The sequence below is a fragment of the Hyperoodon ampullatus genome (genome assembly GCF_949752795.1).
Source record: "Hyperoodon ampullatus genome assembly, chromosome: 6".
Lineage (NCBI taxonomy): Eukaryota > Metazoa > Chordata > Mammalia > Artiodactyla > Ziphiidae > Hyperoodon > Hyperoodon ampullatus.
Genome location: NC_136919.1, coordinates 74,848,387 through 74,874,692, shown reverse-complemented (window position 1 = coordinate 74,874,692; position 26,306 = coordinate 74,848,387). Strand labels below are relative to the sequence as shown.

General features: G+C 44.1%; 1 protein-coding gene across 1 annotated transcript in view; it reads left to right on the top strand.

Annotated features, from left to right (window-relative positions):
- DMRT1 (doublesex and mab-3 related transcription factor 1) overlaps positions 1–26,306 on the top strand; it is a gene marked incomplete at both ends in the record, with an annotated part of 101,356 nt that overhangs the window by 74,483 nt on the left and 567 nt on the right. The window lies entirely within an intron of this gene.

The following is a 26,306-nucleotide window of genomic DNA, read 5'->3' as shown; positions in this document are numbered from 1 at the left end:
TACCCACATTTTTGCCTGGCCCATTACAAATTTGAGAGTTCCCACAACCTCTCCTCAGGTTTGATAATTCACTAGAATGACTCACAGAACTCAGGAAAGCACTTGACTTACTATTACTATTACGGGTTTATTATAAAGGAATAGCCCAATGGCAAGGGATGCATAAGGCAGGGTATGGTGAGAGGGTGGAGAGCTTCCAAGTCGTCTTCAGGGACCCCGCCCTCCTGGCACCTTGATGTGCTCACCAGCCCGGAAGCTCTGAGAACCCCAATTGCTAACGGGTTTTTAGGGAGGTTTCATTACCAGGTATGACTGATTAAATCATTGGCAGTTGGTGATTAGCTCACTCTCCAGCCCTTCCCTCTCCCTGGAGGTTGGGGGTAAGGCTGGAAGTTCCAAGCTTCTAATCAGGGCTGGGTCTTTCTGGTGCTCAGCCCCTACCCTGCGTCTGTGACTAGCCCCCATCCCGAAACCATCCAGCCCGCCAAGAGTCACCTGCTTAGAACAAAGAGGCTCCTGTCATCCTTCTCACTCAGGAAATTCCAAGGGTTTTAGGAGCTCTGTGCCAGGAACAGGGACAAAGTCCAGATATCTGTCTGTGATACCACAGGTTGGTAGAGCAGAAATCCCTGACCCTATTTGAGGGAAAAGGAAATCGCTGAATAGAGAGAACAGGTGGCAGCTGGGAGTGGAGCTGGACGGTCTTCTCTCTCTGGGACACTCTCCAACCTCAGACTGTCACACGGTATTGAAACCCTTGTCTTCAGCCTGCTGCCTTAGACCTGCACCATCTAGTACAGGAGCGACTGGGCACATAGGGCTATCCATGTTTAATTAAAATTAAAAATCCAGTTCCTCTGTTAAACTGGCCACATTTCAAGCACTCAGTAGCCATGTGGGGCTGGTGACTACCATACTGGGTAGAGCAGAAGTAGAACATTTCCATCCTCAGGCAGTTCTGTTGGACAGCACTGTCTCGGACAGTTAGGTGAAGGCTATTTTGTTGTGGACGTTTCGAGTGATGGGGTGGGTAGCACAGTGTTTAAACCTGAGACATAGGAGTACCTCAAGCTCAACAGACACCACTTTAAAAGTCTTTTGTGGGTGCATCAGCCCTTCTTCAAATGGCCTGTCAGGCTGAGGAGGACTCACTGACTTGGACTGATTGAACACTGGCAAGTGTTAAGTCGATCTTTGGGTCTAACTGTGGTGCACACTTTTTTTTTTTTTTTTTTTACTAGCAGATGGAAGTGAGTAAACTAGAACCTGGTTGGTCTCAGTCCAAGAATGATAGTACTTGCCCAGGGTGGAAAACTTGTCTTATGGTCATGGGGCAGCATGTCAGTCTTGGGCACTTGCTAATGACTGCTTACATCAAAACCAAGAGGGAAAAGTGGCATTGATCCCTCTTCAGATATAGGATTTGCAGATATTTTTCCCATTCTTTGGGTTGCGTTTTCGCTCTGTGCCTCGTGTGCTCTGATGAACAAATTTTTAATTGTGATGAAGTCCAGTTAGTATATTTTTTCTTCCGTCATCTGTGCTTTTGGTGTCATATCTAAGAAATCATTGCCAAATCCAGTGTCATGAAGCTTTTTCCCTGTATTTTCTTCTAAGAGTTTTATAGTTTTCCCTCTAACATTGAAGGCTTTGATCTGCTTTGAGTTAATTTTTATATGTGGTGTAAGGTAAGGGTCCAACTTCGTTCTTTTGCATGTGGATATCCAGTTTTCCCAACACCATGTATTGAAAAGGCTGCCCTTTCCCCATTGAATAGTCTTGGCACCAGAAGGGGAAAATGGTGGAAGAGTCAAAGTTTGACACTTGCCTGTGGCTTTTTTCTGTGATCATCAGAGAACACTAGACATTGAATATTGAATCTGTAGCACAAGCCTACAGTTGGCAGTTGATCCACCTGGATCTCTGTGGTGAGTAGATTTCCTAGGGTTGTTTCTTACTTTGTTTACTTGTCTCTGCCTCCTATTTCAGCTGTATCTTTTTCTACTCCTTACAGTTCTGAGATAAAGGAGAATAGGATAACAAGGGAAGGGAATCCTTCCACAGTCCAGATCATAGTAGGTAGAGCTGTGAGGGCAGAAGTGCACATAAAAGACTGGCTGATTTTCCATTTTTCTGATTGGAAGTACTAGAGTTTTTCTAATGGAAAGGGACAAATGTTAATTTTTAAAATACTCCGTTTTTAAGGGTCCTCTGAAGCTGCTTATCCATGAGAGACGGCAGAACCTCTTTGGGTGAGCCCCAGTGGCAAAGCCATGAAATACTTCCGTGTCCTGTAGGAATATTCCTAACGCAACATGTCTAGAGCTGAGAGCAGACAAGTAGAGACGGTGGATAAGGATGCCTGGCTGGCTGGCTGCAACCCAAAGTTGTCAATCACCCCTTAATGTTTACAGAAGCGAAAAGTCAATGTGTAGTTGTTTTAATTTGACACACTCTTGGGTTGAGAGAGTGTAATCGCTGGAGGGGACAGTTAAGTGGCTGTGCTCCTTGTCAGCTCGTCTGGGTCTGACTCCTGTGCTGAGCCCTTTTCTGATGAGTAATGAATTGGGTTAAATACCGGCGTAATTGCTTGCTTCCGCATACCGGTCCAGTGATGCCTTGTACTACATTTCTCTTGGCACTTGCCTGAGGCTGTTAGGGTTTATGCTGCAGAGGGTCCGTACGTTCATTTTCATGAATCAGTGTCGGTTTTTGAAAAGCAGTTGTTACAGCGCTAAGTGGACTGTAATAAATTGCACCCCCTCCAGACCCACTGGAGTAAATCAGAACTGCTTATATCCATGCAAGTGGTCTTTTGAGTGTAAATGACTTTTTGTTGACTTATCAAACTGAATGTTTGTCTCCAAGAAATGGAGGCAAATGATTTGCTCATTTTTTTAATCCTGTGAATTACACTTTGCTTCTGTTAAACCAGAGAGGAAACTCTGTGTATATAGTTAGGTAGGAAAAGTGTCTCTCCACACAGTAAGTGACGTTATTCCAAAGTCATTTTCAGGGCTGGAGACACTTCATTGCAGGAAGTAAACCAACTCTGGGTGTCAACCTTGTCTCCAACCGCTACTTAAAATGTGCCAGAAATGCACTGAGCTCTGAAAAGAGCATGGTTTCTTGCCCAAGAAGTTTCCAAGCAAAGAAACTAACTTTGGGGATGTGTATTTCTCTCTTAGTACTTCGGCTGCTGAGAGGACACTGTGGACATGGCTGTATTCATTCCTTTTGCGAGTTAAAGTGACCAGAGGTCTGAGCCTCCATGGTTGGGAGGCAGACGTTACAGAGTGTGACTGTGGTGGCTCTATTATTGTGAAATCTGTTTCACATTTAGTGCTAGTTGGAAAAAATATCTCATGATTTTCTTTTTCCTTTGGTTGGGCCATTGTCTTCTTCCACTTACTTTCCCATGGGGCTTGCCAGGGCACCTTAATGATGTCTCAGTGACACACTAATAACCTTTTATTTGTATTATACTTTTTCTTTATGCTTAACACATACAAAACTTGCCATTTTAACCACTCCTAAGTGTAGGATTCAGTGGCAGTAATGACATTTACAGTGCCGTGCAGCCACCTGAGGTTTCTCTAGGGTTGAAGGCAGTCACTGGTCTAGGAGATGGTGGGGTGGCAGGGTTGCCAAGCCCAGGGTGCCCTTCTAACCCGCCCACCCCTTCACTCACCATTGCCTCACCCACAGCATTCTAGGGCTACCTCCAAGGTACCAGTGACACCCCATTCATCCCTTATGTATCTTCTCCCCAAAGAATCCTCTTTGTTTACATGATGCCTGGATCCTGACCTCACCCCTGCCCATCTTCTGTGTAACCTGGATAGTTCAGCGTCTTCCTTTCCAAAGTGACCCTGGTGCCCAGCCCTCTCTGCTCCAGGGACCACTCACCAGGCCACTGAGGACCTCTTTTTAACTGTCTGCCCGTTCTCTTGAGCTTACTCCCAAGTGGAACAATATTCCAGAAATAATCTTAACTCCCTGCCTGGTCCCCACAATGTCCCTCATTCATCAAGTCCTCTTCTTTTTTTTTTTTTTTTTTGGCGGTATGTGGGCCTCTCACTGTTGTGGCCTCTCCCGTTGTGGAGCACAGGCTCCAGACGCGCAGGCTCAACGGCCATGGCTCACGGGCCAAGCCGCTCCACGGCACGTGGGATCTTCCCAGACCGGGGCACGAACCCGTGTCCCCTGCATCGGCAGGCGGACTCTCAACCTCTGCGCCACCAGGGAAGCCCAAGTCCTCTTCTTTAATCAGCCAGCTCTAAACTCCTCTATCACCATGTTTTCCAAAATAAATGGCAAGAACAGGGTGATTTTTCCCTGGTCCTGCTATTTTGAAATTTGAATCTTCTCCACAAATACTGAGAAGAGTTACTTCTATTTTCTGTTGCATATTCTTTCTCCTCATTCATTCTCTGACCTTTACTTTTTTCTTTACTGGCACTCAGAGGATACCACAACTGCCTGAAGAGGGCTTTGCATTATGCTCTGTGTAACTCCTAGTTCAGTGCTTCATACAGGGTTATTGTTATTATTTTTACAAAAAACAATATAAGCTCATTGGGGAAAAATCAAATAAGATAGAAATATATTAAAACCAGAAGTTTCATAGTAAAGTTTTATAATTTCTTTCATATAGATATTACACATTTTGTATTCCTTCCCTCCCCAGTGTATGTTATGCTGATATACATTAATACCTACAAGAATGGTTATTACATTTCTGTCAAATGCCTCTTTTGGCATCTATCAAAGTAACCATGTGGTTTTCTCTTTTTAATGTAGTAAGTCACATTAATGGATTTCCTAATGTCGAACCATCCTTATATCCCTGGAATAAATCTTACTTGGTCATGAGGCATTATCTTTTTAATACATTTCAGGATTCAGTTTACCTGTATTTATTTAGGACTTTTGTATTTATACTCATAAGTGAGTTTGGCCTTTTTTCCTATTTTGTGGTATCTTTGTCATGTTTTTTGTCTCATGGTTATAAGCTCATAGGATGAAACAGAAGTTGTTCATCTTTATTCTCTGAAGAAGTTTAAATGACATAGGAATAATTATATCTTTGTGTTTGAATGAAATTACTCATAAAACCATCTAGGCCTGGGTCTTTTTCAAAATGGGGAATGTCTTGATTAACTCTTCTCTTTCTTTTATGGTAATCTATTGGTATCTAATGAACTCTTTTCCTCACTTAATGTTGGCAGTTTTCTTTCTTTGGAGAGAACTATACATTTCACTTTTATTTTCAAACAGTGATATAAAATTGCTATAACTGTGGTTGGAACACTATACCTGTGGTTATATCCACTTTCTCATGTTTAATGCTTTTCTCTCTGTATGCTTATTTTCTGTGTTCATCGTTAGATTTTCCCAAAGGTTGGTTTGTTTTATTGGTCATTTCATATCGCCATCATATGAGTTTGTTTGTTCATGTATAGATTTTTTTTTTTTCTTTTTGCAGTACGTGGGCCTCTCACTGTTGTGGCCTCTCCTGTTGCGGAGCACAGGCTCTGGACGCGCAGGCTCAGCGACCATGGCTCACGGGCCCAGCCGCTCCGCAGCATGTGGGATCTTCCCGGACTGGGGCACGAACCCATGTCCCCTGCATCGGCAGGACTCTCAACCACTGTGCCACCAGGGAAGCCCTGCACATGCCTCTTTTGAGAAAAAACAATTTGATAAATAACATGGTAAAATAATATTGATTTTATGTCTTAGTCCTCAGTATTTGAATTTTAAAAGGACATCAGTTTTTATTCTGAAGAAATGAATCTTTAATGGTGGAATTTCAGATATTTTGGTCCTTGGGTGGCAGGCATATTTTAGGGACAGGATCTCTTTTCCCCTGATTCTCAAATCACTCTTTTGTAAATAACCACCTCTTGTGTATACATGGAACCAAGTCTGCTTCAAGCACCTTGGTTGTTACTGAAGTGCTTTAAATTTGGCTTTATTCCAAATACCATGTTTGTGACCCTCTTATAATATCACACACTTATAATAACATGGTATGTGTCACAAAACGTTACTATTTTATAATGTTTCAAACATAGACATTATGGTATATTTTTATTCTAGTTGTCAGTTGTTTGCTTTGGAAGGTGTATGACTACTTATTTTTTTTTTTTTTTATTTTTTTTTTTTTTTGCGGTACGCGGGCCTCTCACTGCTGTGGCCTCTCCCGTTGCGGAGCACAGGCTCCGGTCGCGCAGGCTGAGCGGCCATGGCCCACGGGCCCAGCCGCTCCGCGGCACGTGGGACCCTCCCGGACCGGGGCACGAACCCGCGTCCCCTGCATCGGCAGGCGGACCCTCAAGCACTGCGCCACCAGGGAAGCCCATGACTACTTATTAACAAGATAATTTAGTAAACTAGTGGCCTAATGTACACACCTGAAAATGACTAACTTAACCTAAGGAATTGTCCTCTGATAGATAAAGACCTGCTGTATTAAAACAAATTGGGAATAATAATGATACCCACTGCACATTTTATCAGTGAGTTAGATCTTTTGCAAAGTAGAATTTTCAAAAATCAAAATAGTTTAATTAGTTTATATGAACAATATAACTACTGTAGTTACTGTGTGTTTTTTCTTTCATTCTAGTTTGCAGTCAGCCATTTCATACTTCCATCAAGATGAAACTTGCTATACAGCTGTCTTTTGTACTTTGTTCATCTAAAAAGTACTCTTTAAGTCAGAGATTTAAAAGAGAGTGGACAAAAATAACTTTGGAAAACTTGTTTTTAAGAACATGATTCTGAATGTACAGTTAAAATAACTTTTTTTTTTCTTAACTGGATAGAACATTGCTGTTTTCGTTTTCTCTGTAATTCCTGACAAGGTTTATTTTTTGAACACACATGCATATTTTTCCACCAGTTGTAATCTTGGTGTGTGAACTGTGCTATGGCCTACTCTTCCCTTATCTCACTTATTTTAACAATTACATCAAGAGCTAAACTCTTAATATATGTCATTTCAGACTTTTTGCTATGAGGATATGTGTTTTTGTAGAAATACATAGTTTGCTTGACTTTTTAGCGTAAAGGGGGTCATCATAGTGAACAGATTGTTGTTCAAATCTACTTTTTTCAATCAACAGTTGGTCTTAAAGACCTTTCATGTTGGTGCATTAGATCTACTTTATTCTTTTTAACTGGCACGTACTATTTCAAAGTTTGGAAGGATCATAGTTTATTGGTTAATTTCCTTCTTTATCGACAATCATGTTGTTTTAAATGCTGCAGTCTCCTTGTACACAGGTGCTGGTGTTTTTCTGGGGAGATGCTAGGAAGGGACATTTCAAAGAAGCCTGCATTTTAGATTGTGTTAAATACTGCCAAATTACCCCCAAGACTGGCTGCACTGGTTTACGTTCCTGGCAGCAGTGCATGAAAGTACCACTTTCTCCCAAACCTCTGCTAGTGTGATATTTGAATATATACATTGTTGTCTATCTTGTGGGTGGACAGTGGAGTCCAGTGGGTCTTATTTCCATCAGGAAGCCAGAGTACCTCTTGAGAGGCCTTGCAGTAAGGGAGGTACCCTCAGCCAGCATCTGGACAGTGCCTGAGATGCCTAGTGGCTGGACCATTTCGTCCACCACTTCTCCCTCCTCTCCCCACAAACTGAGTACAAGAGCAGGTCACACGGGTTGCAAGACAAGCCCCTCCAGTGTAGTCCATCCTCCCTAACAGCTAACTTGTGCTGAATCCCAGTCAGTCAGTCTCCCTATAAAAACACCAGCTCATATGCACAAGCAGAGGTGCTTGGAAAGACTAGCAGTTTTCATCTCTTGTAGCTGAGTTCTCCTTACTAGAGGATCTAGTCTTGGAGAAAACAGACCAAAGAACAGGAGAAGGCAATTCTGCCTGCTTTCTTGCTGACACAGCGTGGGGGACAGTTATATTTCCACTGCTGTCTCCTTTGTAAGAAAAGTTGAAGATGTGTCCTCTCTCTGTAATAGGCGTATGTCCAGGTCTGCGAGGTCATATTGGGCAATAGTTCCGATTCACACAAAAAAGCAGTGATTGACACTCTTCTAAGGACTGGATTCATAGACTGAGCCAATCGAGATATCAAATAAATTATAGTGTTAGGAAATTCATTGTGAAAAGTTAGCCAGTGATCAGATTTCAGCCAAGTCTCCCAACAAAGTCAGTGATTGATTGTGAGGCAGAGGCTGTCACATGGCACCGGAAGCTCCTCTTCTGTATCAGCACAGAGACGGAGGAGGTGAACCTCCTGTTCAGTGGCTGAATTCCAGTGACTGGGAAAATCTTAGTACATTATTGACAGAGAAAATGTTAATGTCTCCACTAGGGAAGAAAGGTCTCCATATCTTCAGGAGTAATCACTTGATACTGAACTAGTTCTGTTTTGTACTTGATTAATTCTGACTTTAAGTAGGCACTTAAGCCTTTAGAGCTTAAAAGAAATGGAGATTTCAGAAGTTGTTAACACAAAGAATTTTAGTTCTGAGAGAGCAGTTTGAAGCCCCTGAGCTCAACCCCCTCATTTTATAGATGTGGAAACTGAGGCCCCAAACATGACTCGCCCAAGGGACAGTATAGTCTTACAAATTCCGTAGAATCCAGGAGTGTATTTCTGTACTGCTAACCGTCCCGATGCTCTGGCTTTAGATTTGAGCCTGAACTGGACTGTGTTAGCTTTGCTGATGGATAGGTTTTCCCGCTGGTGGCCCCGGTCAGGCCCTGTGGTGTTTCTGTTAGATGTGTCAGGAGCCCTTGATACTGCTGACCGGGAGGTGCTGGAGCTTGCTGGGGTGACTGGTTCATTTTTCACTGTCTCTATCCTGCCTTCATGGAAGGTCATAGGAGGTGGAATTGGGTAATTACTTATCTACTCTGAAAACTCTCCTGTATGGATCGGCCCAGAATTCAGCCCTCTTGTGCCCCTTTGTGCTTAGTGAACGGGAGGCCTATGGGACGGATCCACCTTGGAGCCCACCTACACCCTGCTGTCCTTCCTCCAGGTGTGCACTTTGCTGAGCTCGTCATCATTATCTTAAATCAGATGAAGGGAAAAGTAACACTTGTATATTAGTAGGGGTCTTCTGTGCCCCTTTCTTCTCCTCTCCTCAGGCCAATGTAACTTGGGAAAAATAAGACCCCCTTTCTTAAAAAACGTTTATTTATTTATTTATTTGGCCACGTCGGGTCTTAGTTGCAGCACATGGGATCTTCATTGCGACATTGGGATCTTTAGTTGTGGCATGTGGGATCTTGAGTTGCAGCATGCGGGATCTTGAGTTGCAGCATGAGGGATCTGGTTCTCTGACCAGGGACCGAACCTGGTCCCCCTGCCTTGGGAGCATGGAGTCTTAGCCACTGGACCACCAAGGAAGTCCCTAAGACCCCCCCCTTTTTTTTAAGAAGATGTTGGGAGTAGGAGTTTATTTATTAATTTAATTTATTTTTGCTGTGTTGGGTCTTTGTTTCTGTGCGAGGGCTTTCTCTAGTTGTGGCAAGCGGGGGCCACTCTTCATCGCGGTGCGCGGGCCTCTCACTATCGCAACCTCTCCTGCTGTGGAGCACAAGCTCCAGACGCGCAGGCTCAGTAGTTGTGGCTCACGGGCCTAGTTGCTCCGCGGCATGTGGGATCCTCCCAGACCAGGGCTTGAACCCGTGTCCCCTGCATTAGCAGGCAGATTCTCAACCACTGCGCCACTAGGGAAGCCCTCTAAAACCCCTTTTCTTGATATCACTCTTTTTGGTATCTGGGTATCTGGTTGCTCTCAAATTCCTAGATCCTATGGTTCTGTTTCCGACTCTCCTACCAGAGGCCTGGGGGTCTTGGTAGAAGTCAGCATCCCCCCACGGCCCCTGGCATCCTCCCTGCTGGCCCAGGAGGGAGGCCCCCCTCTGTGCTCTGCTGTTTCGGGGCTCAGAAGGCTCTGCTGGCCCTCCTCTGTGCTCTGCTGTTTCGGGGCTCAGAAGGCTCTGCAACAGGGGGTCACCTTTGAAGAGGCTGCAGGGTTCTCCCAAGTGTCTCCTACTTTACTTTCTGAAACACCTGATAGGCAGCAGATGGATACCTTTCCCCAGCCCTTCACTCCACCGAATTACATGTTGGGTCCCTGAAATCTCTTCTGCTTGGAAAGTAGATTGAAAAGATGTGGGAGTTGGGACCCCCTGGGTAGCTGCTTTCCTGGATTCATTTTGAAAAGGCAAACCTGCAGCTCAGGTGATGCTTGGGCTTCAAAGCTCTTTTTCAGCAAAATCATGGCTTTCTGGAGGGGAGCTTGGGCAGCAACTTTGTGAATATGAAGAAGAGGAGGGCTCATGGCAGAGGGCTCCCTGGGTCGTGTCAGCGGAGTAGGCTGCGTGAGAAATCAAACCGGCAAACCCATTGTAATGTACTGCGGCCTCGTGGTGGACAGTCCCAGGTTCAAGTCCTGAGTACAGAATCTGGCCCTGACTCTCAGCACTTGTGTGACCTTGGATGTTAATCACCCTCTCTGAGCCTCAAGTTTTTAAATCTGCCAAATGAGGATATTAATGCCCACCTCCCCAAAGGGTTTTTGTGGAGATGATAAGTACGATGCCTGGAACATGATAGGGGCTCAGTGAATGATAGCGATGATTATTATGCTAATAAATAATGTGGGCTGAACCTCATTTCACAGGCCTGCTTACCTAAGTCAGCACTTAGCAGCTCCTGCTGGGGCCGATAGTCCATCCTTCCTAAGGAGTCCTGTTTCATTGCCCCAGGGTCTGCCAGCCTGCACTCAATAAAGAAAGCAGTTCACTCCTACAGTGCAGGAGCAGAGAGCGGTGCTCCCCGCGGTGGCCTGTTTTCTTTGATTTCCTTTTATCCTTGCTTTCTGTCTTTTATGTCACTTTTTATTACTATGAAAACAATACATGTTTGTTAAAGCAAATTAAAACCTGTGATATCTGATAGTCTGTTTTTTCACAAAAGGTTCTAAGGACTTTTTAAATAAATGGATGACCTTGGTTTAGCACTATAAAAAACTTCCTCCTTAACTACCAACCACATTCATTAGCTAATGCTAATGTTTGTGTCTTTTCTTTTTCTCACAATCTTATCTGGTTCAGTGTTACAAATAGCAGTATTTCCTAACGAAGATAATTAGAAGTTCATTTTATTCTGTGCTCTGACACATACAGTCCTGGAGCCTCATGAAGCACTAGAAAACATGAGACTTATTGTTAGCCGAAAATAACTGCCTTATAATGTCAGTTCTTTAAATACCAGTCGTTTTCTGGTGAGCCACAGGACTACATTCTAATTAAGCTCCTGGAAAGCAAGTGGAGGGGAAGCTGATTATCAGCTTGAGATTCTTGTACTGGTAGATACTTTGAAAGGCTGTGACACCATTCTAGGGTGGGGATGCAGACCAGGCTGAGGCCGGAACCTTACTCAGCAAGGATGCATCTTTTCCATAAATTATGGAAACCTGACATAGTAAAAGTAAAACTCTAGGATCCACCACTTAATAGCAGTACCTTCTGTATACTGAGTGATACAGGCAACACTTTAGAAATTTGCTCTGCCCCAAAAGGTGACATCTCTGCAATGTCTAGAAGCCACCACTTTGAAATGAGGATACCAACAGGAGGTTAGAGCTCGAAGCCTGAGTTCACCTCCTGAGTGAAGTAGTTTAACCGGATGCCTTTCATCAAGAGTAAACTCTTGAGAGAGTAAGCAGTAAACTGAGAGAATAGAACTGTGTCTGGAGGGGTTGGGGGGAGGGGTGAGGTGTCATTTGGCAGAGAGGAGACCAGGGGAGAGGATCAGGGAGCACCGGATACCTAAGAGCAGAAAAGAAGTGCACAGAGGTGAGGGAGGCGCAAAGGGTCAGGTAAAAGGGTAACTGAGAAACAATTCACCTTCCTCCTGATTTTGCTTCAGATGGTGCCTGGTGTACCTGTGAAGTAGTTACTGCTTCTTTATTATGGAAAGGGAAAAGCAGAGGAGGGAATAGTGTTGACTGAATATATTTTAGTTGTAATGACTACAGCCCTTAACATTATTGTTTTCCATTAACGAATGTCCAGAATTGAGGTTTATAGTGTTCCGTTATTGCCCACAGTCACATCACCAGTAAGAATCTGCTCCCAGGTGTCTCTGATTACAGGTGTCCCTGGTTTTTTCCTTATGAGAAGAGACTTGTTTTATTCATGGCTGTATTCTCTTCATCTACAATAGTGCTGGGCACAGAGCAGATGCTCAAGACATACTCCATGTATTAAGTAACCAATTAGCACCACACTGCCTTCTTTAATGCATAAGAAGAGTGTTAAGACATAAAGAGGGGGCTTCCCTGGTGGCGCAGTGGTTGAGAGTCCGCCTGCCGATTCAGGGGACGCGGGTTCGTGCCCCGGTCCGGGAAGATCCCACATGCCGCGGAGCGGCTGGGCCCGTGAGCCATGGCCGCTGAGCCTGCGCATGCAGAGCCTGTGCTCCGCAACGGGAGAGGCCACAGCAGTGAGAGGCCCGCGTACCGCAAAAAAAAAAGACATAAAGAGCATCAGCAGTAGTCATTGTGTTCCTGGGTATTCAGCTCCCTAAGAGGTCTCTTCCAACACCTTGAATATGAAATAAAGCATGTTCTGAAATTGATGCTTTAAAAATTACGGTGTAATCAAAAGGCCAGGCAGCACATAAACTTGACAGTTTATGTAATTTAAATAATGTTTCTGATCCCCAGGAAGCTTGCAGATAACTGTGGAAAGCATTTCCACATGTAAATTTGTCAGTTTTGAGATGAGCTGGTACCTTCTGAAATGAGCAGTTTCCTTGAGCTTGAAGGAGCAGAGGTCGCCATTTGGTACTTGATGGCTCTTTGCTCTAAGCTTTGAGGGCGGCCAATAATGCTGCGAGTGCCGGGCTTTCGCTCTTGTTTTCAAATTAAAGATTTAATTACAGTCTTCACTGAAGATGAACCAAGTGTGAAAATACCTGATCTACTTGGAGTGTGGGATCGAGGAGGAGTGTGTGGGTTGGAATCAGTGCCTGAGCTCTTAACTACTTTCAACAGTAGCGCTAAGGGTGCAATCAATTATGTTGTGGCCAAATGCTGGCCTGTTGGTTAGTCAGTCAGTGAAATTTATATTCTCCTTTATCATTTTTTTAAAGCTGAAAGGTTTTTTTCTTAGTAGTTACTCTGATAGACTACAGACTTAAATCTGCAAGACTTCAAAGGTTTGAAAGATACGCATCTTTGAAATTTGTGGAGACTTGGCTTTGTAGATCAGTACGTGGTCATGCTGTATTAATGTTTCAGGTGTGCTTGAGAAGAATGTGGATTGGCTCACTGTTGGGGCCAGAGTTCTATGTCGGTCTGTAGAATCAACCTTATTTATTGTGTTGTCACATCTTCCGTCAGTCAGTCATCAACCAGTCAACAATAATGAAAGCAATCTATGCAAAATCTGTCCACTGACACCATATTACCTTTTTTTTTTTTTTTTTGCGGTACGCGGGCCTCTCACTGTTGTGGCCTCTCCCGCTGCGGAGCACAGGCTCCGGACGCGCAGGCTCAGCGGCCATGGCTCACGGGCCCAGCCGCTCCACGGCATGTGGGATCCTCCCAGACCGGGGCACGAACCCGCGTCCCCTGAATCAGAAGGCGGACTCTCAACCACTGCGCCACCAGGGAAGCCCTACCTATTTTTTTTTTAAGGTCGCAGTTTTATAAGCTTCTTTTGTTCTGGAGGGAAAAAAATGTCTGTATACTGTTCAGTCTTCCAGCTTCTGTCCTTCTGGTATTTCTGTTAGTGTCCAGAGTGAAGTTACATCCATCCAAGGACTGGGTTTAAGGATAGATTCATGAGGTCACATTAACTTGCCATCACTGAATAATGATCTCTTTTTGCATAAATGAATTTTCCAAACAACTCATAATTTCTCCTGTGATTGCCAAAGTTCTCTGCCTCCCAGTCTCTGATGACAGACATTTACAAAATGGATTCTTTTCTTTCTCGCCTTCAGGATGCTGAACCTTTCTTGAGGGTTCAGGTTCATTGTCACAGAGATCTATCTTTGTACTCTCAGCTCTTCAGAAGTCTCCATAGGTGTTTATTTAGAAAGAAACATCTTGTTAAAGACATGCTTCTGGAAGAATAACTAACTGGCCATACTGGGATTAATTAAGATGAAGTAGAAAAGACTGGACAGGGCAACCAGATGCTAGCAGATGAGGGTAACGGGAAGGGAGGGAGATGCAGGAGGGCTCTGTGCAGTTCAAGAGAGCGGGACAGAGCAGTGGCTTAGGTTGGGGGATGGGTCTGAGAGAGCCTGAGCTGCAGGTGATGTGGGCATGCTCAGGACCCAAGAGAGGAGAAGATGGTGGGTTCACTTCTAAACAGGTGAGGTTCCATTGCAGGAAACTCATCCAGGTGGAGATGTTCAGCCAATATTTAATATACAGAAGTGGTTCTCAGTGAGAAATCGGGGCAAGAGATAGGAATTGTGAAGTCATTTGCAAGGAGGTGATGTTTAAAGCTTATGTGGATGGGAGGACCAAGTGGAGTAGTTTGGAGAGTCTGTGTCTAGGGTTGGTGTTGGGGAAGGATGGTCCAGGAGGGCAGAAAGCCTGGAGGGCAGCTGAGGGGGATGAAGGGGAGAGGACATGTTAGGTGTCAGTGCTCCTGAGCAAAGAGGGAAAGACTGCAACAGGCCATTGGCTTTGGGGACCAGCAGGCTATGGGTGACCTTGAGAAAGCTTTTCTGGGAGTGAAACAGCTACCAGTTTGCCAGGCATAACCCAGTGAGTAGTGGGCAGTGGGCCAGTTCTTCAGTTAAGTTTGGTGATGATAAAACAGAGACTGGGTGGTAGGTTAGGGTTGGGGAAGAGAGGATGTAGTGCAGGAAAGGATTAGTGTAAAAGGATCAAAAGACAAAATCCCACACTTCACACCCCTTAGGATGGCTATTATTAAAAAACAAACAAACAATCAAACAAAAACCCCAGAAAATAACCAGTGTTGCTGAAGATGTGGAGAATCAGAGCCCTTGTACATTGCTGGTGGGAATGTAAAATGGTGCCCCTGCTGTGGAGAACTGTATGGTGGTTCCTCAAAAACTTAAAAATAGAATTAACATATGATCCAGCAATTCCACTTCTGGGTATACACACAAAAAAAGTGAAAAGAGGGACTTGAACAGATATTTGAACACCAGTGTTTATAACCAGCATTATCCACAAGAGCCAAAAGGCAGACACATCCATATGTCCACTGATAAATGCCTGAGTAAACAAAATGTGGGCTGTACTTAGAATGAAATGTTATTCAGCCTGAAGAAGGAGGGAAATTTTGCCACATGCTGCAACATGGATGAACCTTGGAGACATTATGCTAAGTGTAATAAACCAGTCACAGAAAGACAAATACTGTATGGTTCCACTTATATGAGGTACCTAGAGTAGTCAGATTCATAGAACCAGAAAGTAAAAGGGTGGTTACCAGGGGCCGGGCAGAGGGAATGGGGGGAGTTATTGTTTAATAGGTGCAGAGTTTCAGTTTGGAAAGGTGACAAAGTTCCGGAGATGGTTGGGTAGTTACGGTTGCACAACATCGTGAATGTATTTAATACTGCTGAACTGTACACTTCAAAGTGGTTAAAATGGTAAATTTTACATTATGTGTATTTTACCACAATAAAAATTTCCTTAAGCCGAAAACAAAATCCTGAAAGGAGACCAATTTTTTTGACCATTGGGAGGAAGAATTAAATGAAAGTTGTCTTATACTTTGATAAGTACCTGCCAGCATTGGTTTCCTTCATTTAGTTCAGAGCTGAGCTTGGTTGACCAGCCCCAGCAGGTCCTGCCCAGAAGCTTCTCGCCCAAAGAGAACGTGGGTTGTTCTGAGAAGTCCCTGAAAAAAAGGCTACAGTTAAGTTTAGTTTCAGACAGGATGTAGTTGGGGGGAAGAAGGAAAATCTTTTCTTGAAAGCAAACTAAAATACTTGTCAAGACGTGAGGTCTTCTCTCCTGAAACAATTAAAAAATATCATAAACCCCTGGAGGGGGGAGGGCACAATCACATTCCCTGAATGCCTTATATCACCCACAGATTAAACCTCTTTAGCACTGAAGTCCTTTCTTGGGATCTAGTTGAACAGAAGGCATTTTAAACAAATAGAAAAATGTTTTCAGAAAGACATATATGATTTGTTTTTTTAGCAGTTGGGGTCTTATGCAAAGTGTGTAAATACTCTTTCGGAAAAACATAGTTTGTGCTACTTTCTTGTTTCTCTTCACCCTTAACATGGACCGTTCCAAAAGAACGTATTCTTGAGCCTGTAATCTGAACTATCTTACCCACCCATGATGGCTGTGTTGTAATTAGGAGGTAAAACAACCTGTGTGACTGAGTAAGCATGTATTCTCCTGTCTGGAAATGCCTGGAATTTTCTATCCTGATTGATTTCATCTGGTGTATGTTATTTAAATGTGTCCTGGTGTTTGCTTTCTTCTTCTGTACCCGAGAAAAATACTAATAATTACTCATTTTAAATTTCCTGTAACCCTAGTTAGAAAGAAAGAGAAGGAAAAGTTGGCATAGTATTAATAGCCAATACTGATGGAGTTTTGCGTTTGTTTTTTTTTTTGAAGAAGAAGAAGGCATCATCTCCTGACAGTAAAGATAAAATAATTTACTGGACACAGTCTTCTACCCTGCTACTAGCATATCATTTGGGGCACAGTATTTCTTTTCAAATTATAAGCTGCAACTTTTACACAAGTTCTACTTGTGAAATGGCTTATGAACTTTCTCTTTTATTCATTTCATTGCAAAGTATCTGAATTTTTTTTAACATCTTTATCGGAGTATAACTGATTTACAATGGTGTGTTAGTTTCTGCTTTATAACAAAGTGAATCAGCTATACATATACATATGTTCCCATATCTCTTCCCTCTTGCATCTCCCTCCCTCCCACCCTCCCTATCCCACCCCTCTAGGTGGTCACAAAGCACCGAGCTGATTTCCCTGTGCTATGCGGCTGCTTCCCACTAGCTATCTACCTTACGTTCGGTAGTGTATATATGTCCCTGCCACTCTCTCACTCTGTCCCAACTTACCCTTCCCCCTCCCCATGTCCTCAAGTCCATGCTCTAGTAGGTCTGCCTCTTTATTCCTGTCCTGCCCCTAGGTTCTTCAGAACCATTTTTTTTTTAAGATTCCATATATATGTGTTAGCATACGGTATTTGTTTTTCTCTTTCTGACTTACTTCACTCTGTAGGACAGACTCTAGGTCCATCCACCTCACTACCAATAACTCAATTTCGTTTCTTTTTATGGCTGAGTAATATTCCATTGTATATATGTGCCACATCTTCTTTATCCATTCATCTGTCGACGGACACTTAGGTTGCTTCCATGGAAGAGTTCCTCAAAGCCATACGGCTGAAGCTGCACATCTTACATATTTTGTTAAACAGCATGTTTTATCAGAGATGATGTAATTCCACAGTGAACGGCTGACTGCAGTCTGGTGGATTAGCCGGAAACCGAGCTCATTTCGGGCCCCAGGTGAGAAAGCAACTGCATTCCCTCTCCTCATGCCTGGCTCTCCTGGCAGTGGTGTTGACTCCAAAACTTTAATCTTTTTTCTTAGTCTTAACAAGAGTCCCATGAAGGTGGAGATTTTCATCATACATTACCCTTTAAGGTTGAAGCATCTGTGATTCTTTCCTCTCAGTGTGAAGGAAACTCTCAGCAAAGCTACTTTAAAAATGTCTCTTGTTGGGCTTCCCTGGTGGCGCAGAGGTTGAGAGTCCGCCTGCCGATGCAGGGGATGCGGGTTCGTGCCCCGGTCTGGGAGGATCCCACGTGCCGCGGAGCGGCTGGGCCCGTGAGCTATGGCCGCTGAGCCTGCGCGTCCGGAGCCTGTGCTCCGCAACGGGAAAGGCCACAACAGTGAGAGGCCCACATACCACAAAAAAAAAAAAAAAAAAAAAATGTCTCTTGTTGCAAAATATCTGGACAGAGCCAACCTAGTTTCTAGGCTGGCGAATGCCACGGCCTGCTTTGCGGGTTTGATTTCTTTTGTATCTGAGAAAACCGCTTTCCCAGAATCAAATGGGAACTCTCTTCCAGAGGTGACTTGTGGAGCCTCTTGTTAGCCTGGTCTGCCTTGGTTTCTGAGATGATCACACACCTGTTTAAACTCTGTTTTCAAATGCAGTTGCACCTGTGACCACCCAGCCGTGGTACCATATGTGGTTTGCGTTGCAGAGTCCCCAAGGAACGTGGTCCTGCGGGCTCGTCCAGAGCCAGGCTCTGTGGCTGAGATCACGCCTCAGGGTGTGTTTGATGTGGCTTTTCTCCTTGTGTCGGTGCCCAGGGTCCTTCCAATAAATACAGACAAAATTAGACAAAGCCTTTGCACTTTAAAATCCTCTAAAGTGGTTTTAGACTTGAGACTCTCTTTGCCAGTATGTGGGTTAGCCCTGTTTTGTGGTGGCAGCATGTCTTGTGAAGACCACATTCCAGGGTCTTTCTCACTCCCCTGCCCATGATTAAGCACCTGCTGGGTGCACGGCACTGCGCTAGGTAGTGTACAGTAGATGTTCTTGGCTGAATTTCAGTGTACCGGGTGTTAGTGTTTTATCTAATAGACTTTCTGGTTCTTTCTCGAGGAGGTTCCCCTTGCTCTGCTCCTGCTCCTGGTTCAGCCAAGTCCCTTTCCCCTTTGGCCCGGCCTCAGGTAATGTCATGTGTACCTGAAGTCCCAGGAAGACACAATATAACAGGCTTGGGTTTCAGTTCAGAATTCATCTTTACTTTTAGCCTTCTGGCGTGTAAAGAAGCACAAATAAAGTAAAAGTCACCTTTCTCTGAACATTGAAATTGAAACTTGTCTGAAAACATTCAGGGAAGTTTGAGCTGTGTTGACACTAATTCTTTTTTTTTTTTTTCTTTCCCAACCAGTGTTTAATAAAAGTCTTACTAATTTCTTGGTCCTGTCTTAGGCAGTGGAGGACAGAGGCTAAATCACACTCCTTCCTTAGGGAAGTGCACAGACTCAGGCCAGGGGAGAGGAGTCTTCACGTTTACAAATGGTTTTGTCATTTATCATCTCTTCCATCCTCTGAGCAACTTTATGAAATACATCATTATTACCTCCTTTTACAGTGAAAGAAATTAATGCTCAGAGGTGTTTACTGAGGTGCCATGTCTGACGGCAGAGCTCATGGTCTTTCCACACTTGTTCTCAGGTGGCCACTGTTGGGAACTGGGCTCAGCCTGGCCTAACAGACCCTCCAGAATGAGCAGAGCTGGGCCCGGGAGCAGACCCTCCAGAATGAACAGAGCTGGGCCCGGGAGCAGGACCCCCTCAGCCTTCCTGCCCTTGTCAGTACACGTATGTGGTGGGAAAATGGTCTGCCTCTTCAGAGAGGAGAAGCTGGACCAGAGATGACAAGCACTCAAGAAAGACTAAGCAGGGCAGGATGGGTATAGATGGGGGCAGCTGAGGGGAGTGATGCTAGGAATAGAGCTCAATTCGGACCACATCCAGTGCTGCGGTGCTGCGTCTGTGGGACACACATGTGGGTGACCAGATGGTACAGCTGTGTACAATGGTAGTGTGGGCTTTTCAGATGCATCGGGCTTAATGGGGCCCCAAAGCTTTGTGTAGAACCATCCTAAGTGCTGTACTGTGTCCCCATTGTACAGATGAGGAGATGGAGGCACGGAGAGGGTAAGGTACTTGCCCAAGGTCTTCGGATAGTAAGAGATGGTCTTCTGGCAAAACCCACACACCTCACCCTAGCCCTGCTTTGTTGCCTTGTGACTGAAGGTCAGCTTCTGGTACCCCAGCAAGCCTCATCCCATCAGGGCTCCAGGTACCCAAAAGTTGTCGATTAGGAGCAATGAGACCCCTACTTCTTTGGGGACATTGAAACCTGTACCTAGTACTTCCCAGAGTTTTCAACTTTTAGGACAAACTTAGGCTCAAAAGGAAGATTCTTCCTGCTTTCAAATACTGCTGCCTGAAGGAATGGTTGGCTTGATCATTGGATAACAACACTATTTTTGGTCTAGTATGTCCAGAGGTATTCTGCTGCTTCATTTTGATTGGACACCCCTTCTCAAAAAATGAAAAAGGAAGAGCTTATGTAACGAGGGACCTGTTGTCCAAATGAGGACCAGGTCGTTTGCCTCCTGGATTTGACACTCTGGCTGTCATGCAGGCCCCAAGGGAAGTAAAATGTGTATCCCTGGTTCCTGGCTCTCTCAAGGCACATTATGTGTGGCCTGGAGGGAACAGATCTTGTACTAAATACTGATTGGATTCTGGCACCTTCAAAAGCAAGGATCTTCTAACGTGAAGACACGGAAATTGAAGACAAAGGAAGTAAGGAAACTACTATGTACTCCATGATTATCACAGTGACCTGTTGTTAGCCTCATTTTACAGAGGAGGAAACTGGTGTTTAAGTTCATTGCCCAGGTAGTTGAGGGGATTTCTTCAAAGTCGGTGTTGTGGTTATTTCAGTGATGAGGAAGATAGAGCAGAATTAGTCAGTGTGCGGATTTATCTCAGAATGTTGTCATGAAAGCGAAGAAAAGGCCACACTAGGTTTAGGTTTTGATGCTGAGTATATTTTGGTTAAAACACAGTGAATTAGAGGATGTTTGAATCTTTGCATTGTGTGTATCACCCAGTGCTGCCTTCATGGATGAGACACGTCAGCTGAGCCAGTCATAATGAATGACCTGTCACATACGCACTTGCTCATTTCAGAAGGAGTGCAAGAAGAAATATCAGTGAGAAAAGGCTCCACGACTCATGGTGCCACTTTGGGCGTGAGGGAGCAGCCAGGAACATCACCACTGCCAGTGGACAAGAGGGTTCTGGGGAGGTGAGGATTGACGACATGCTCAGGGTGTGAGTCCCTGCCAGGGTAGGGCCGCTGGCACAGATACATCACTTATTCACGTGCTTGCTTTGAGACTCGAGTAGTTTTGGTGACCCGCCCCCACCCCCCATGGAATAAACAGGGAGTGTGGGATCCCAGCAGCTGCCCTGCCGTGGTCCAGAAGAATCTGTCATGGAGGGTGGGAGTGGGGGGAAGAGGAGGAATGCCTGCACCTGAGATAATCCTGCCTGCGTCCCAGGTGAGGTGGAAGGCTGAACGGGGTCCCTTCTCTTTTCCCTTTTTGTGTGCATTCTTCCCTTTGTGTATCTGTTGAACTCTGTAGGTGGTAAGGTGGTAGGTGGGGTGCACTTATCCCCTCATTCCTTGAGCAGTAGGGTAGCCAGTCTGCAGTTCCAGCAGGGCCAGCCTGTGAGTCCCGGTCCTCACACTCTCTCCCAGGGGCTGCCAAAGGAAGCTTGATAGGCTGCTGTTTGTTTTGAGAATTAAGAAGTTGAGTGTTATCTTGTGTTGTATCCGTGTTACACATGAAATTTAGAGAGAATGAGGCAGTGTTGATAGTGGTTAAATATGTGCTTTCTGTTATCAGTTCACCTTGTTTGTAAGATGGCTTTTCCTAGAGCTTGCCAAGGCTGTGGCAGCAGCATCGAGGAGGAAGCACCGAACATGCGCCTCATTCCATCCACAGGAGCTCTCCTTTATGATGGCTTGGCCACTTCTCCCTACACTGTGCACAGGGCAGAGCTGGCCCCTCTCAAAACTGGTGTTAGATTTTAGACTGACAATTAAGATAATGTTTTCAGGGAAAGCATGATCCTAACCAGACTCTCTCTCTAGCCACTACTCTTTGATGACACACAGGTGGAAAAAAAACACATTTAATTGTTTCAAAGATTATTATATTTTTGGTAAATTTATAGTAAATGGGGGCGATTAATAAAGGGCTATTTTATTCTCAGCTTGTGGTTTCTAATTACATCAGTTACAGCTTAGCCTTCCTCTTCACTAGCGTGCAGGCATGGACTGGAAAAGAATGAGCTAATCCTTGATAGATCAGGTGGAATAAAGATCTCCATTCATATCTTTACCTTTTATCCCTTCTTCTGAGTGCCAAGAATGAATGCTGTTTGAAAGTACAAGCTGAACCTGCCAAGCTTCGGACAGCTAAGATAATCCTAGTTATTTTAAATGTTAGTGAGAAGGGTAGCAGTTCTACTCTGGAAAAGAGTCCTATTGTGAAACATCAAATATCTGCTAAGTGGTATTGATTGGACATGATTTTATTTCCAAACACTATGGTTATCATGAAGCGGAAGAATTCATTGTTTAAGACATTTTCATCAGCTTTTCATCAGACTCCTAGGCTTGCAAACTGGAGGAAACCAAAGAGACCTGTCAGTGTCTAGGTGAAGAGTTGCTAACAGCTGAAGAATGCCACTTGCATTTTTTATTTTTAAAATGGTTTCTTAGTGGGAGCTTAATAGTATTTAACATCTAGAGGAAGAACAATTTTTTTCTCAAGCACGAATATCCTGTTTCTCACATCACTAGAAGAGAATTGTTCGTTCCGGTCCACCGACTCCCAACAGATCATTCAAGTTAAAAGTCAGGGGTCTTTGCAGTGTCAAAAGATTTAGCAGTTAGATTGGGTTTTGTTTTGTTTTTTAGAGAGGTGGGTTTTGGGGGGGGGTGCAGTCTATAATATTTTCCAAAAAGAATATTGGTTGGTGGTTAGATGGCATCACTGAAATCATCTTTTTTCCCCCCGCAGCGTTGGTAAGAGTGATTATGTGTAAGGTTTTTTTGTTTGTTTTAAAATAATAATAAAAGAAAGACCATTTATCTGCTGTAGACAAATAGGCTAGTAGAGAGAAAACAGATACAGGGTTTGCTGGTTCAAACCAGGGTTAGCCTCAGAGGTTTACTCACTTTTTCCTTTTTTTTTTTTTTTTTTCATTTTCTTACTTTTAAATCTCTACTTCGGTCTCCAGAAGTCATTTCTTCCATTTCTGTAAATGCTGGGAGCCTAGTGATGATTACAGGGTAGCATAATCCTGAATTGTCTGTTGCCTGTGAAAGCTTCCTGTCCCCCGTCCCCACACCCCACACCCCCAGCGCCGGAGCAAAGCACTGACGTCTTCGCTCATGCAAAGAGTGGTGTGTTGAGCATCGCCCGGCCAATTATTCTTTCTTTCTTTGGGTTTATTCCCCAGAGTGGAATTACCAGGTCAGAGGGTATGAACAGTTTTACGGTTCTTATTACATGTCACTAGGCTGCTGTCCAGAAAGATTGAACCAATTTCGAGTGCTACCAACAGCATCTCTTTCCCCACAGTCCCGTGGACAGTAGGCATTAGCATTTTTACAAAATAATGAAGAGGAACCTTTTGAGCTGAAATTAGCCCTTCTGCAGGGCTCATTAGAATCAACACGCAAAAAAAGAGAATTTTGGCTTTTTAATTTTTAATTGGTATAAAATGATTTAAAATGATCGGTTGTTAATTCTTCCCCCCAGTTAAGTTTAATGAAGCTGCATTTAAATGAAGAGGGTACCTTCATCTTTAAGGATGATAGTAAAATAAATTTTGGACATGAGTCACTAAGATAAACACTAAATCTTTGATGCAGATGACCTTTTATGAGGTGCTACACAAAATGAGTTAAACAGATACTGTCCCTAACTTCAACATTCAGAGACAATGCTAAGCCTTTAACAGAAGTGAAATGAACATGGATTTAAATTTTGAGTGGAGAAAAGCTTTAAAAAATACAGGTAGGGCTTCCCTGGTGGCGCAGTGGTTGAGAGTCCGCCTGCCGATGCAGGGGATACGGGTTCGTGCCCCGGTCTGGGAAGATCCCACATGCCGCGGAGCGGCTGGGCCCGTGAGCCATGGCCGCTGAGCCTGCGCGTCCGGAGCCTGTGCTCTGCAACGGGAGTGGCCACAACAGTGAGAGGCCCGCGTACTGCAAAAAAAAAAAAAAAAAAAATACAGGTATTTTGCAAAACAGGTTGAGTTCATTTATTTGGATCTTCTCTGGAGTGCAGTCATGCATTAAGTATGCTTGGAGCCTCCCTAGTCTATGGAGGTGACACACTCTGCACATCTTCACACCCTCAGGTCAGAGGAATATTTTCCAAGAAAGTATCCACAAGGCAAGTGAGAGCAAAAGGGGGGCTCTCCCCAAATCCCTTCTTTTGCAGAATTCCCGCCCCTTCCTTTTTCAGTCACGAGTTGGGCCGAATGGGGGAGTCAGGGTGTTTGTGGCTGGGGTGGGAGCATCCCTAGGTCAGCTGTTAACTGTAGGCAGAAGCTCAGGACATGTCTGGAGAACGCTTGCCTATTCCTTTATAGCCTCTGCATTAAGTTGACAAGGATCAGTTATTTTACCTCCTCAAACTAACACAGAGATTAGGACGGTTCAGTGGCCAGTGACTAAATGTGACACCCAAGGGTGGGGATGGTGCAGGGGTGAGAACAAGCCAGGAGGGGGGGCTGACCAATGTTGCACTGCCCTTGGCAGCTTCCACAGGGCCTCCTTCGTAAAACGGGAGAATAATTCTCTCAGTGAATGGTTTGAGGGTTAAATTTACATACTCATTAAAGTAGGTGACATACAAGAAGTAGTCAGTAAATGTTCATTTCACTCCCTTCTCCATCTCTTCTGTACAGAGAACCTTCCGTCACTGGCTTGAGGTGGGGATGGGGGTGGGCCAATTAACTCACAGACTCTGGTTGGCCCTTAGTTGGCTCTCCAGATCCTTGTATAGTCACAAGATGTCAGAGCAAGGTCTGCTGTCTGTGTAGATACAACATCCTTGGGCATGTAACACAATTCATAAATTATCTTGGATTTGCAGGGAAATTTAAATCCATATAACAGTTCAAATTTAGTAAGAAGCCTTAATGAACAGTGAGAAAATGAAAGCTTCAGGTTTCCTAGGTTCAAATTAGTACTCTTTTTGTTTAACTTAGTAAATCTAAACAAATACTACCAATATCAAAAGTAAATTGTGGGCTTCCCTGGTGGCGCAGTGGTTGCGAGTCCGCCTGCCGATGCAGGAGACACGAGTTCATGTCCCGGTCTGGGAAGATCCCACGTGCCGCGGAGCGGCTGGGCCCGTGAGCCATGGCCGCTGGGCCTGCGCGTCCGGAGCCTGTGCTCCGCAACGGGAGAGGCCGCAACAGTGAGAGGCCCGCGTACCGCAAAAAAAAAAAAAAAAAAAAGTAAATTGCTTGTCGGGAAATTATCCACACTGTTTTTCAAATTTATTAACTTACTAAGTTTTCAGAACATTCCTTTCCTAACTGGATATTGAGGTAGCTATCCCAGACTATCCATCTGTCTGTCTGTCTGTCTGTCCATATGTCACAATTAGAAGACGGGGCTTTCTCAGATAATTTGGTCCAGTGGAGTGGTTAAAGATCCGCTTCTTAAGTCCCAGCTCTGTTCTTTTATTTCTGTGTGGTTCCACTAGCTGCAGCAAACCTCGAAACCCATAACAAGCGTAAACAGTGTTCTCTTGTAAAAAGGTCTCTTTTCAGCATGGTAATATACCTTATTAAATTCCAAACATAATAAGTATTGGTGGCAAACACATCAGGACCCAGTACAGCTTCTACTATGATTTAGTTCTCTACAAATGACTTCAGCACTCAGCTCCCAGTGCATTTTGCTAATTACATCATAGATTTCCCTATTGATGAACACAAGCTGAATTAACACAGGAGCACTAATGTACCCTTTCACCATTATTGTTGTACAAGAAGCCGTGGCAGATGCTGGCAGTTAGTTACACAAACATTAGTATTAACGATTGGCCATTTGGAATTGGTGACAAACTACTGCCCTGCGGAATCCTGAGGCTGAAACCAATCAGGAAGTTAATGAGGAGAGAAATTACCACTGCAGCTTCCCCTTAATTACATTCACACTAGGCAGGAAGGGAGTTCTGGGGGTGGATCTAAACTCAGCTAAGGTTAAGAAGGTCAGAGACCCTTTTGCTTAAATTTTGTATCTACTGTGGCTTCTAAGGTTGCAAAAATGGTTCAACACATTATTACTTTTGCATCCTTCATATTTAATGTCAGATTCCTAGTGGAGTTTCATGTTTATAGGTTTGCTGTTAAAACCTTTTCCTGACTTCTGTTTTAGTGTTGTATAATTCAGTTTCTTTTAATTTTTGGGTTTTTTTTAAGTTTCCTTCCTATTTACTGCTCTTGACGTTTTAAAAGTTATGTATGCTTTTTAAAAGGTATGTACACCTTTCCCCAAGTGTTTGTTTCCCTCTATCCAAGAGAACTAACAGGAAAGTTGATAAGCTATCCCTTTCATTTGCTAGCTACTGAGAAACTAGGGTTACGTGTCAAATGGTGGAAATACATGGGTGG